The sequence below is a fragment of the Anabrus simplex genome, chromosome 1 (assembly GCF_040414725.1).
Source record: "Anabrus simplex isolate iqAnaSimp1 chromosome 1, ASM4041472v1, whole genome shotgun sequence".
Lineage (NCBI taxonomy): Eukaryota > Metazoa > Arthropoda > Insecta > Orthoptera > Tettigoniidae > Anabrus > Anabrus simplex.
In genome coordinates, this window is record NC_090265.1 from 211,432,209 (window position 1) to 211,445,902 (window position 13,694).

General features: G+C 39.6%; 1 protein-coding gene across 3 annotated transcripts in view; it reads right to left on the reverse strand.

Moving 5' to 3' along the window:
* LOC136885635 (T-cell immunomodulatory protein) overlaps window positions 1-13,694 on the reverse strand; it is a 328,519-nt gene that overhangs the window by 299,280 nt on the left and 15,545 nt on the right. The gene's annotated exons all lie outside the window — the stretch shown is intronic.

Below are 13,694 nucleotides of genomic sequence, written 5' to 3' on the forward strand. Positions count from 1 at the left end.
CAGGCTGCACAGAAATAGTTTCTGACTGATGAGAAAAACAGAGATTTGTCTTCATCTTGTAGTGCCTTAACCAAGTTTCAGGTTTGAATGCCAATTACCAGTTCATCATCATCATCCTGATTCTGGATTGAGTGATACTGGACATCAAGCAATGCAGACCATTTAACTACACTTAGCTTGACAAACTTGGTGAGCATCTGTTTCAATAGATCCATCATTAATTCAAACAGTACATGGTTATGTGGGGAAGCATTCTGAAGGACAGTACTGATCTTATCAAATGATCGGATAGTCACATGTAAAAAGTACAAAATGTCCTGTTTAGGTCAGAGGAAAAAAACAAACAGCTTTTCTTCGCGAGATGTAGTGGGATTCACATTTCTGAGAATAGGTGAGTCATGTTTGGAAGCACATGCAATTCTTTTGGTAGACGATGAGGAGGAGGAGAAGAAGGAGGAGGGGGGAGAATCACTCACTCTCTTCATTTGTTTATCATCAGATCTACTGTGTCCTTTGGAAATAGCAAAAAAAGGTTAATTGGCAGAGATATTTGGAGCACACACTACCACCTCATCCTTAAAAAATGAAATAAGTGGATCCCACTGGTCTAATAATCTGTCTGAACACCTGAATAGGGATAACCATCTTGTGAACACATGCTTCAACAACTTCTTCGTTTTCTTTTTCATGCTATAACGTGCTCCAAATTTTTCAACTGTTCTACGGATTCTACGTCTGCTACACCTGATATGCTGCTACTAACCTGCCTGTGTGTGCTCTCTTGGCCCGTCCAGTTTCTACTGCTCGTGCTGCTTTCCCTCCCTCCTTCCTTCCCCTACCGCCTCGCTGCGCATTGTGCTCTCGTCTTTTCTGGACGCTTCCATCGGAATATAAATAAGGCCTGCTCTGGCCTTGATCGGCGAGTTCGATGAAGACGACGACTTGTGTGGAGGGAGGACTTTATTATACTTACGCTAGCGGCTGGTCCGTGTGCAATGTTTCCTTTTAAATGGTGCTTAATGTTCACGATCGAAGTTCAAGGACTGCTGGACGGGTGAGCGAACTTTGAATTTATATTCCCTTGCCATACTTAAATTTTCTTTTAATGCTGCACTTCCTGATTTCATCATGCCATATTGGCTAGTATGACTGTTCACGCTAAAAACATTGCCAGTCTGAGCTGTTGACAGTGGTGTTTTTTCTTGCAACTGCATTACGATCTCTTTCCAAAATTTGACTTTCTACTACGTCAAGTGATTACTGTGATATGAACCATTGGATTCCAATAGACTTGCTGAACAAACGCAAGAATAGGATTAATTGTAATTAACGCCTAGCCTCTGTTTGTAATTTTGAATTTCATCAATGCTTGTAGGTTCTATTTTTCCTAATCCCTGTTGCCAGCCTTAGGTACTGTTCTCTTTCACGTCCTTCCCCTTTTCCCCACGTTCCTGTCCCGGGTTTTATCTTTTCTTCTACTTTGCTATTGTACAGTGGCCTAATGCCTTTCGAAACTTTCTTAAAATTTTCGTATTAATGGGTAATAATCTGTTTACCGTTTTGTAGGATACTCCCAATGTAAACTATTGTAAAATTCATTTTGCCTCGAGTCTAACTGTTTTCTTTCAATTGAAATTAGTGTTGTTAAATGGTCGTCCCATATGTTTTTTGGAAATCAGAAGTATCTAATCTTTAAAATATTGTTGGATTCTTTATTATCTGTTTCACTTTCTTTGGCTTGTAAAAATCCTTCTTGGTGTTTCTGCTAATATATTATTGTTATGAAAAAACTGTTCCTTCTTTTTATCACGCGCATTTCCATGTCCTTCAATTATTTGTACTTACCTCGGGTTCCTCTAAATTAAATGGGCACAGTAAAATGCTTCCCTATGCGCTCTGCTGAAATCCTACTCTTTGAAAGTTGAAATCTGAGCACTTGTGCATGTGTGGATTTTTCTGGAGAGTTGTAAAACCTTCTCGTGGTGTGCCATCACTTGCATAGATTGGTGTTTGTTTATGATACTGCGTGAGTCGGATTAGCGTCCAAGTTCATGCCTTGGTTTTTGTTCGTATATTGACTTACCATTTCCACTCTGGTGTACTGCGAGATTATTCTGAGTGTACATACTTTTACGACACCATACCCATCCCCAATCATATATATATATAACGTCACAAATGGTAGCAGAGCCTTTTCTCTCATTATTACATTTCCTTTAGTAACTTTTCCATTATGGCATGCTTTTCTGATAATTTCCCCTTGGGTGACGAAAATTCTTCTCCACCTCCTACTTATCACAATCTTTCTTTGCCTAACCCTCCCGTCAGTGACTTAATTTCTTTTTCTACTCCTACTCCTCCGAGTTCCTTCTCTTATCCTTCGACTCCTCCATCCCATAACCCGTTTCTTGATCGCAAATCTTCCCCATTTTCTCACCATCACCACATGGCTCCGGATCTAGGCCCCCATTCTTTTCCATCCACACCCCAACTTAATGCTGTTGACAGTTCTTTGAATGTTCATATTGTGAAACAATCTTTACTTCAGGTTCCGCAGTTACTAGCCACTGATCCCCGTAACCTTACTATGTGGCTTTTCTCTGTTCGTAAATTTCTGAATCTCAATTTAGCATCTTTTCCTCAAATGCTTGGTTTGTTATCCGCTAAGACTACGGGTTTTTTTTCTAAATTTTGGTTGGATAACATGTCTCATTTTTCCACCTGGTATGAGTTACGTAATGCTATTCATAATAATTTTTTGCCTTATGAGATACGTTTTAAACTCAGTACTGAGTTCATTCGTCGTCACCAACTTCCGACTGAATCCGCACATGACTATTTAGATTCTATCACTACTTATAGTGATGTACTAAATATTGCCCACAATGTTGCTGAATTAATTTCGATTGTTCAGTTTTATGCTACTCCCTCTTTTTGACAACTTTTTAATGCAATGAACCCTCCAACCTCTATGCTTCAATTGTATCATCTGGCTCAATCTCATGCTTTGTCTGCGTTAAGCGATACTTCTTATTATTCTTCCGTTCCACCACCGCCTGTTCCGTCTTCCTTCTCCTCCACATCATCTTCTGCTTTGCGTTCTTCTAATGTTCGTTCCCCCGTTGTCTGTTTTCGCTGTAAAGGACCGGGTCACATTTCTAAGTTTTGCACCACTCTGCCTGTGGGAAACGCTTTTTCCCCCTCGCCGCTAGGCAGTCGGCGTATTCATGGGGAAAATCTGCCTTCCCACACTTTTCAGACGCCTCGCCCTACCTCCGTGATTTCGCCCATCCCATTAACTTCTTCTTATTTTTCGCCTTGCTCTCCTTCTTTCCTACCTCCGACCTCTCATGTTCTCGTCACCGTAAATAACCTACCCTCTCTTGCTTTGTTAGATTCTGGTGCTGCTGTTTCTCTTATTAGTTTACCATTTTTTCAATCTCTGCAATCTCTATGTCCTCAGCTCTCTTATTCTCCCTCTACTGTTCGTTGTCTCTCTGCCTGCAATCAACCTTTAGAGATCGTTGGTGCTGTTTCTTTAAATATTAAGATGCAAGATTTTTCTTGGCCTTTTACTTTTTTGGTTGTTGAAAACTTATCATCACCTATTATTTTAGGTTTTGATTTTTTTTCCCATACTGGACTTATATTGGATTCGGTCAACTCTACGGTCTCCTTTCATTTTTCTTCTAAGTCTATTCCATTGGTTCATAGTTCTGACTTCCCCCTTTCTCATCCCTCTACCTGTTTACCTATAAATTCTGTTCATTCTGACCGCGTTCAGTCCTTACTTGAAGAGTTTTCCGATGTCATTACCCCCACCCTGGGCACCGTCAAAAATTTTTCTGCTCACATTGATCTTACTGATCCAACCCCGGTTCGTTCTTCTCCTTATTTTTTGAGTCCCCCTCGCATGAAAATTTTGAATGCCTTAGTTGATCAAATGCTTCAAACCGAGACTATTATTCCTTCATCTTCTAATTATGCCTCTCCCGCTTTCATCGTTGATAAACCCGATGGATCCTCTCGTTTTATAGTGGACTATAGAAAATTAAATTCTCGCATCCTGTATGATGCATATCCCATGCCAAAATTGCAATCTGCTTTTCAACATTTTTCAAATGCTCAGTTTTTTACCATCTTTGATTTAAATTCTGCTTATAATCAAATTCCTTTAGATGACATTAGTTCTCGCTATACGGCTTTCATTACCCCGAATGGACTATATCAATTCAAAAAAGCCCCCTTCGGTTTGAATCTTGGCTCACAAATTATGCAGCGGTTTGTGGATTCCTTGTTTGCTGATATAAAATATAAATACTTATTTCCCTTTATTGATGATATTCTTATTTATTCTTCCGATTTTGAAACCCATTTACTCCATGTCCGTGAAGTATTGACTCGCCTCCGCTCAGTCGGCTTAACTGTCAACCCTTCTAAGGTGCTTATCGCCCAGACATCTATTAAATTTTTGGGTCACATCTTAAGTTCACAGGGTGTGGCTGTCGACCCTGAAAGAGTTTCTGCCATTCACAAAATACCTCCTCCCTCTAATCTCAAACAATTGCGTTCTTTTCTTGGTATGATTGGATTTTATGCTAAATATATTCCCAATTTTTCTCTACTTTCCGAACCCCTCAATCTGCTTAAACGTAAAGGTATCAAATTTCATTGGACTTCTCTTCAACAAACCGCCTTTGATACGTTAAAATCTAAGCTTTCTCAGGCCCCTCTTTTGCAAATTCCTGATTTTGATTTATAATTTGAACTTTCCACTGATGCCTCCGATGTTGCCATAGGTGCTGTTCTCCAGCAGACGAAGAACGATCAAACTTTACCTGTTGCTTATTTCAGTCGTCTTCTTACCCCTGTTGAACGTAAATATTCTGTGTATGAAAGAGAGGCTTTAGCTCTCATTCTTTCCATTGAGCATTTTGCGGAGTACTTAGACTATCGCGAATTTTTAGTCAGCACCGATAACCAAGCTCTTTCTTGGTTATTACATAATGCCCCCAAAATTGGACGTACCGGTAGATGGTTGCTTCGCTTATCCCGTTTCAAATTTTCTCTTAAGTTTGTTTCCGGATATCATAATTCTGTTGCTGACGCGCTATCTCGGCTTTTTGATGACACTTCATCTCATCTTTCTGAGCTTAATCAACTTCCTATTAACTCTGTTACTTCTATTTCTTCTCTTACCAATTTTCCTCTTTCCTTTCAATCATGTCTTGATCATCAAAAACTTGATCCTTATTGTCAACAACTTTGTCAAGATCTTTCTTCTCCCGATTATTCTGGCCCCTTTCGTCTCCAAAATCAGCTTCTAATTTTCAAACCTACTCCGCGCGCCACTCCTCGTCTCGTTCTCCCTTCCAGTCTACGATAAATGGTTTTTCAGTATTTCCATGGTTCCCCTGTTGGGGGTCACTTTGGCATGTCTAAAACTTATGCTCGTCTTGCTTCTCAGTTCTTTTGGCCTCAGATGAGGAAAGAGGTATATTCCTGGGTCCGCTTATGTGACTTGTGTCAGAAACATAAGCCCCTCAATCATCAGCCCTATGGTAATTATGCTGCCTCCCCCCCTACTTACCCTGCTGAGAAATTCTATGTTGATATCGTGGGACCTCTTGTAAAATCTTCGAAATCTCACTCTTACATTTTCACCTTGCTCGATGGTTTTTCCAAATTTCTTATTCTTCGTCCTTTACGTACTATTTCTTCCCAGATAATTATTAACTTATTATCTACCCAAATTTTCCCCATCACTGGTATTCCTAAAATGTTAGTGTCTGATAATGCTACTGTTTTCACTTCTAAACTCTTCTATAATTTTTGTTTTTCTAATGGCATTAAGAAAATCAATATTTCCCCCTACCACCCTCAAGCTAACGTTGTTGAGCGTTATCATCGTAATCTAAAATCCCTTCTATCTATTTTTCATTCGCATGATCACCGGACTTGGGATGCTGAATTGCCTTATTTTGCCTTGGCATCAAACGCTACTATTAATAATTCAACCTCTTACACTCCGGCTAAACTATTTTTAGGCCGTGAATTACACACCCCTCTCTCTTTGACATGGGATTTGTCTTCTTTGTTGAACACGCCACCTCATCTTCTCACTGCTGATCACTTGCAAGATGCTCTCAAAAAGTTGTTTCAAGCCAGACACCTCCATAAAAAAACTTACAATTCTCGGGTTCGCTCTCCCACCTTCAAAACTTTGGATTTAGTTCTCTTCAAAAACCATCCCATTAGTTCCTCCTCTCAACACTTATCTGCTAAGCTTTCTCCCCGTTGGCTTGGGCCCTTTCGCATTCTTTCCTTTCCCTCCCCTGTTTTAGCTTTGCTGCAATCCTTGGACAATCCTAATGATATTCGTAAGGCTCATTTTTCTCTGTTGAAAAAGTTCTCCGCTTAACCCTTTGGCTTGTCGCAGGGATGGAAACCAAATAAATTCATTTTCCCTTTTGCTTTCTTACTGCACTATTGTTTTTTTTTTCTTTACTTGCGTTTGTTCACGCATGTCCCCCCCCTTTTTTTCTTTTTTTCTGCGGTTCATATCTTTGCCCTTTTTTTTCGCTCACCCCGTCATGCTCCCTCCACACACTTCGTCACTTCGTCTGGCTCCCCCATCGATCATTTTCCCCTTATGGGTTTATTTTTCTTTATGGGACACCATGTTTACGATTAGATCTTTTGTCAATGTAACTTCATTTATTTATTTAAATTTCCTAGTTTTGTTTAATCTTTTGCACGGCCACTTATATTTTATATATATTGTAATTTCTATTGTAAACCTTTTTGTATCCCTCTTTTTCCTCCTCTTATATCCCTTTTCGATCCGGATCGTTCTTTCCTTTTATCCCCCCCCTCCTCTGTCTCTTTTTTTTCCCTCTTACTTGTAACTCATGCCTGTTCTTGCTTTTTGTTTTCGCCTTCTCGACGACGACTCTCTCTTCTTGTTCCGGAGTTCGGCGCCCCTCTGGAGCATCAATGGACTTTCGTCGCTTCTACACCCAATCCTTCGGATTTCTCCAGCTGCTGGGAGTATATAACGTGCTCCAAATTTTTCAACTGTTCTACGGATTCTACGTCTGCTACGCCTGATATGCTGCTACTAACCTGCCTGTGTGTGCTCTCTTGGCCCGTCCAGTTTCTACTGCTCGTGCTGCTTTCCCTCCCTCCTTCCTTCCCCTACCGCCTCGCTGCGCATTGTGCTCTCGTCTTTTCTGGACGCTTCCATCGGAATATAAATAAGGCCTGCTCTGGCCTTGATCGGCGAGTTCGATGAAGACGACGACTTGTGTGGAGGGAGGACTTTATTATACTTACGCTAGCGGCTGGTCCGTGTGCAATGTTTCCTTTTAAATGGTGCTTAATGTTCACGATCGAAGTTCAAGGACTGCTGGACGGGTGAGCGAACTTTGAATTTATATTCCCTTGCCATACTTAAATTTTCTTTTAATGCTGCACTTCCTGATTTCATCATGCCATATTGGCTAGTATGACTGTTCACGCTAAAAACATTGCCAGTCTGAGCTGTTGACAGTGGTGTTTTTTCTTGCAACTGCATTACGATCTCTTTCCAAAATTTGACTTTCTACTACGTCAAGTGATTACTGTGATATGAACCATTGGATTCCAATAGACTTGCTGAACAAACGCAAGAATAGGATTAATTGTAATTAACACCTAGCCTCTGTTTGTAATTTTGAATTTCATCAATGCTTGTAGGTTCTATTTTTCCTAATCCCTGTTGCCAGCCTTAGGTACTGTTCTCTTTCACGTCCTACCCCTTTTCCCCACGTTCCTGTCCCGGGTTTTATCTTTTCTTCTACTTTGCTATTGTACAGTGGCCTAATGCCTTTCGAAACTTTCTTAAAATTTTCGTATTAATGGGTAATAATCTGTTTACCGTTTTGTAGGATACTCCCAATGTAAACTATTGTAAAATTCATTTTGCCTCGAGTCTAACTGTTTTCTTTCAATTGAAATTAGTGTTGTTAAATGGTCGTCCCATATGTTTTTTGGAAATCAGAAGTATCTAATCTTTAAAATATTGTTGGATTCTTTATTATCTGTTTCACTTTCTTTGGCTTGTAAAAATCCTTCTTGGTGTTTCTGCTAATATATTATTGTTATGAAAAAACTGTTCCTTCTTTTTATCACGCGCATTTCCATGTCCTTCAATTATTTGTACTTACCTCGGGTTCCTCTAAATTAAATGGGCACAGTAAAATGCTTCCCTATGCGCTCTGCTGAAATCCTACTCTTTGAAAGTTGAAATCTGAGCACTTGTGCATGTGTGGATTTTTCTGGAGAGTTGTAAAACCTTCTCGTGGTGTGCCATCACTTGCATAGATTGGTGTTTGTTTATGATACTGCGTGAGTCGGATTAGCGTCCAAGTTCATGCCTTGGTTTTTGTTCGTATATTGACTTACCATTTCCACTCTGGTGTACTGCGAGATTATTCTGAGTGTACATACTTTTACGACACCATATCCATCCCCAATCAAAATATTTAACGTCACAATGCATACTTTGAAATTTCTGAAGATGTTCTTTTCTTTCAGCACTCTTCTCCAAGTAATAGGGAGCCTCCATGGCTCAGGTGGTAGTGCGCCGACCTCCCACCGCTGGGTTCCGTGATTCAAATCTCGGTCACTCCATGTGAGATTTGTGCTGGACAACGCGGAGGTGGGACAGGTTTTTCTCCAGGTACTCCGGTTTTCCCGTCACATTTCATTCCAGCAACACTCTCCAATATCATTTCATTTCATCTGTCATTCATTAATCATTGCCCCCCAGAACAGTGCGACAGGCTTCGGCAGCCGGCACAATTCCTATCCTCGCCGCTAGATGGGCCTTCATTCATTCTATTCCTGACCTAGTCGAATGACTGGAAAAAGGCTGTGGATTTCCTTTTTTTTTTTTTTTTTTTTTTTTTTTTTCCCTCCAAGTAATAGAAAATATCAACAAGAATCTCACCAATTCTAACTGGTAAAGTTGCAGCAGCTTTTTCAGCAGCTTTAATTAGATGGCAGCTGAAACCAATACCAAAATATTCTGATGAGCTTCTTTCAAAACTGCTAGGACTCCATTTTTCTGTCCAAAGCATTGTCAGATCGGAGTATCAGACAGTTCTTACTTATCACTTTATTTAATTCCAACTGCAAAAATAGCAGCTTTCCTATGTTGCGCCCAGTCGAATACCGATAAAACCGTACTTGTAATACTTTCTCGAGCAGCATCATAAAAAGTGGCCACTATGGGATACGTTTTTTTAACAATTTGTTTTACGTCTCACCGACACAGATAGATCTAATGTTGACGATGGGATGGGAAAGGCCTAGGGGTGGGAAAGAAGTGGCCGTGGCCTTAATTAAGGTACAGCCCTGGGGCTAGTGTGAAACTGAGGAACCACAGAAAACCATCTTCAGGACTGCCGACAGTGGAGTTCGAACTCACTATCTCCCAGATGCAAGCACACGGCTGTGCGCCCCTAAGCGCACGGCCAACTCGCCTGGTACTATGGGATACAACTTGGAACCGGTATCATTGCTTCCATTTGTTGACAAAGAATGGACTATTCTGTAAACAAGTAACAATGCCGTATGTTGCAGTACACGTCATTTCGTTTAGGACACAGGTTGTTTTTGTGCGACCACAACCATACTTTTTTGTGATTTCCGACGTAGGAAACATATTTCTGAACAAAAGCTCCTGTATGATCAGCTGCATTCAATGGAATGTTTTGTTCCACTAAAAAAAGAAGTAAACAAACACTTGGCCTTTATTACATCGTAAACATTACTTCCAGCTTTGGCAAACAAACTGTTAATTTTCTGATTTTCTTCCTTAGATTTCAAATGACCATGATGTTTAACACACTTTACATGATTAGTCAGGTCGTTTTTGCCGCCATATGCTATGTTAATACCAGTATCATAAGAGCACACAGTACAAAACGCTAATTGGTCACCTTTTCTCGATTTCAGTATGCATCATAGGTTATAAAATCCATGGCTCTGATCCATATTGAATTGTAATTACAATATAATTTTTAATGTAGTCATGGTCCACCTTTCAATACTATAATATGCCATTATTCTAAATTACATTAATTAGGGACTAGTTTAGGCCGGGGCTGGCCATCTTCAGCCTTAATGTGAAACATCTAATAACTAAACAAACGTACATGCACACAATTGACATAAAACAAATGAAACAAATATATACAAATTGACATTAAAAACTGGGATGAAATTATGAGTAAATTTGAAAATAACTAGGTTCTAACATCATGAGTATGCTCATCAAGACTCTTTCATGTATTAATATACACAGAACTGTCAGTTCTAATACTGCTAATCATTACTAATTCAATTGTAAACAGGAACTGGTAAATGTTGATCCTGTAGTTCATCACCAAATATATTTGAGTGGTGTTAGCCATATGCAAGTCATTGGACACCGCTGTAAATAACCACTAGCTGATGGAGAACTGTTAGATGTTGTTTCATCATCAGTCAAAGTAATAAAATGAGATGCTCTTGTGGTGCTTGTTAAATCATGCTGAAATGTTGTTGAACATTGTCAGGATGGCACAGATACATTGTGTCTGGTATAAAATTTGCAATTCATTGCATGACAGAGAACTGTTTGATACATTAGATACAAGGATAAATACGGAAGCAAAAACACTATTGCGTCCCCGTACCATTATATGCATGGAGGCAAGTTAGTGTTCCCGTGGAGTCGGCGCCTACGTTTGGAACTTGTCGATGTTGGCAACCTGAATTTCATCCTGAACATTATGGCAACCTTACCCTGGGGCCCCTTTTAGTCACCTCTTATGCAGGAAAGGAATACCGTGGATATGTTCTACTTCCCCCACCCACACCTTTGTACATCTATCAGGATTTTTTATACCAGAAAAAACCAACAAATCATGATCAGCAAAAGTGCAACAAAAAATTGAACTGAAAAGGGTCACAGAGAGCAAGGAAGTGAGTGTGTCATGACAATGGGAAAAAATGTAATCATGCAAATGCTAAGTAATTGTTCCATCAATGATGGATTCTACAGCAAGTATTAACTTCAAGAAGAAGGTTGTGAAGACCCTGATAAGTTCCTTCACATGTAATGTTTTGTTTTTATTGAATTATAGTTAAGGAATACTTAAAAGTTATACAAAACACCAAGGATCAAATTAAAAATATTCTCTTAATAAATAACGTAACACAGCCTGCTCTTCTTCTACTACTTCCTGAGGACATTTAGAGAAGCACCAAAGCACAGAAGTTGACCAAGGCTCTAATTTCTTGTAATAGATCATTAAAGAAGATCAGGACAACGATACAGTACTGTGAAAAGCAGGGTTTTTCTGTCTATATTCAATCACTTGATTTTTTTGTACTCTATTCCCAAAAGTGAAGAACAAGTGAAAAACTCATGACTAAATCTTATGCAAGATTGAGAAAGTAAAAAGTCATTGAATTCAACGAAAAAGAGAAACCCTCCGTACAATAAATGTGATTTAAATGAGGCAAAATATTAAGTTACAACATGCTTAAGCAGAAACGAATGAATGGTTGCAAGGAAATAGTTAAGTGTAAAGGATTGTTTTTTCTTTTTACAATTTGCTTTACGTCGCATCGACACAGATAGGTCTTATCTTGACAGTGAGATAGGAAAGAGCTAGAAGCGGAAAGGAAGTAACTGTGGCCATAATTAAGGTACAGACCCCACCAATTGCCTTGTGTGAAAATGGGAAACCACGGAAAACCATATTCAGGACCGTTGCCAGTCGGGTTCTAACCCACTATCTCCTGAATGCAAGCTGATAGCTGCGGGGCCCAAACCTCGCAGCCACTTGTTCGATAAATGTAAAGGAAAGCAAAAGTAACTGATGAGGGAATCGTCAGGTAGTATGAGACATTCAACAGTGCAAGATCAAAAAAACATGCACGTATCTGGTCTGATGCTCCAGAGTGAAGCTCTCATAATAGTCAAATAACTTGGAAATGGTGTTCCAAGTGTCTACAGATGACTTGACAGTTTCAAGAGGTGACATAATATTATATGAAATCTAAGGATGTGTAGTGTAGTGAATTAATTATTTGATTTCAGTTATGAACTTAAAATCATTTTCAACAGTGATCGTTTATGCAGGTATTACCAACAAAGTCACTTCTGGTTAATAAACAAAAGTGTACTGGGGTTTTAATTTTTATGAAAAACCATGTTATGAGAATACAGTATATCTGGGTAAGTGTCTCATGATTAATAAGGCATCAAAACCAGGATGCTTCAAGAAACTGGTTTAGCAAAATAATGAAAATTCTAAAATAAGATCTGTCTTAATTGGAGGAGTAGTTAAATGAGTTCTAGACAAAATGAAAATCAAAAGATTATTCTTTTCCTTGACAATCCCACCTATCCTACTACCACCCCAAAGATATATGAAAGTGGTCTGTATCCACTTAAAATAACAAGTGTATTAAGAGACAATGGAAATGGGTACAATTTCCATATTCAAGTCATCCTGATCTAGAGAGCCAAGCTGTGAGGATTCGTCGTGCTGACGACATGACACCTCGTAATCTGCAGGCCTTCGGGCTGAGCAGCGGTCGCTTGGTAGGCCAAGGCCCTTCAAGGGCTGTAGTGCCATGGGGTTTGGTTTGGTTTTAGTGATCGTTTTGTAGGCCAAGACCCTTCGGGACTGTTGCGCTATGGGATTTCTTTTTGCTCAAGACATACTACAGGAACTGCACAATGCAATCTGTGATTGTTCGTATGGAAACAGACATGTCCAGGTAAGATAGTTTTCTTTCTAGCGCTTTAACATCGTATTAACACATCAAAGGTTTTCGGCGATGCAAAGGGAAAAGGGATGGTAGTATCCATGGCCTTAATTAAGGTACAGCCCCAGCATTTGCCTGGTGTAAAAATATGAAACCATGTAAAATCATTCAGGGCTGCCGACGGAATTCAAACCCACCTCACCGAAATGGAAGCTCACAGCTATACAACCTTAACAGAACGGCCAACTTGCTCGGCTCAGGCATGATTTATGTCGGTTCTAGCTACAGTGAACAGGATTGAGATGGTTGTAAAACCATGTTTCACAAAAATAGGGTGGGGGGAGAATGATGATACAGATGCTGCATGGAATGAACTAAGCAAGTGAAAATGTAAACAGCAATATCCAATCTACGTCAAAAAAATATATTTTCCTGCGAAGCAGTGAACTTTACTTGAACTGATGACAAACTTATTATACATCATACCATATTTCACTGCATCATCATTGCCACTGCATAATCGTCACATCCTTTATTTTCAATACAAAAATCGGATTTTATAATCTCATCGCATAATCGTCGCATATTCAAATTCTGTTCCTCAAGTCGCTTAAAAGATAAATGGAACTGCAATGTAAATTGCATACGAAAGTGCAATTTAAATACATGTATGGCATATAGGGAGATCAGCAACACAGGCAACTTTGTGAGATGTCAGTACAACTTTTTCAGAGGACCGAGATACGCCATGTCGATCGGCTGTGATCACGTGACGTCGTCAGACCAAGCTGCCGCTCCAGCTGACGAACGCACGTAAAGAACAGTTTGTGTTTTTTAGCTTGTCTTTTAATTTCCGCATCCACATGTTATGCACCACGTTTTCA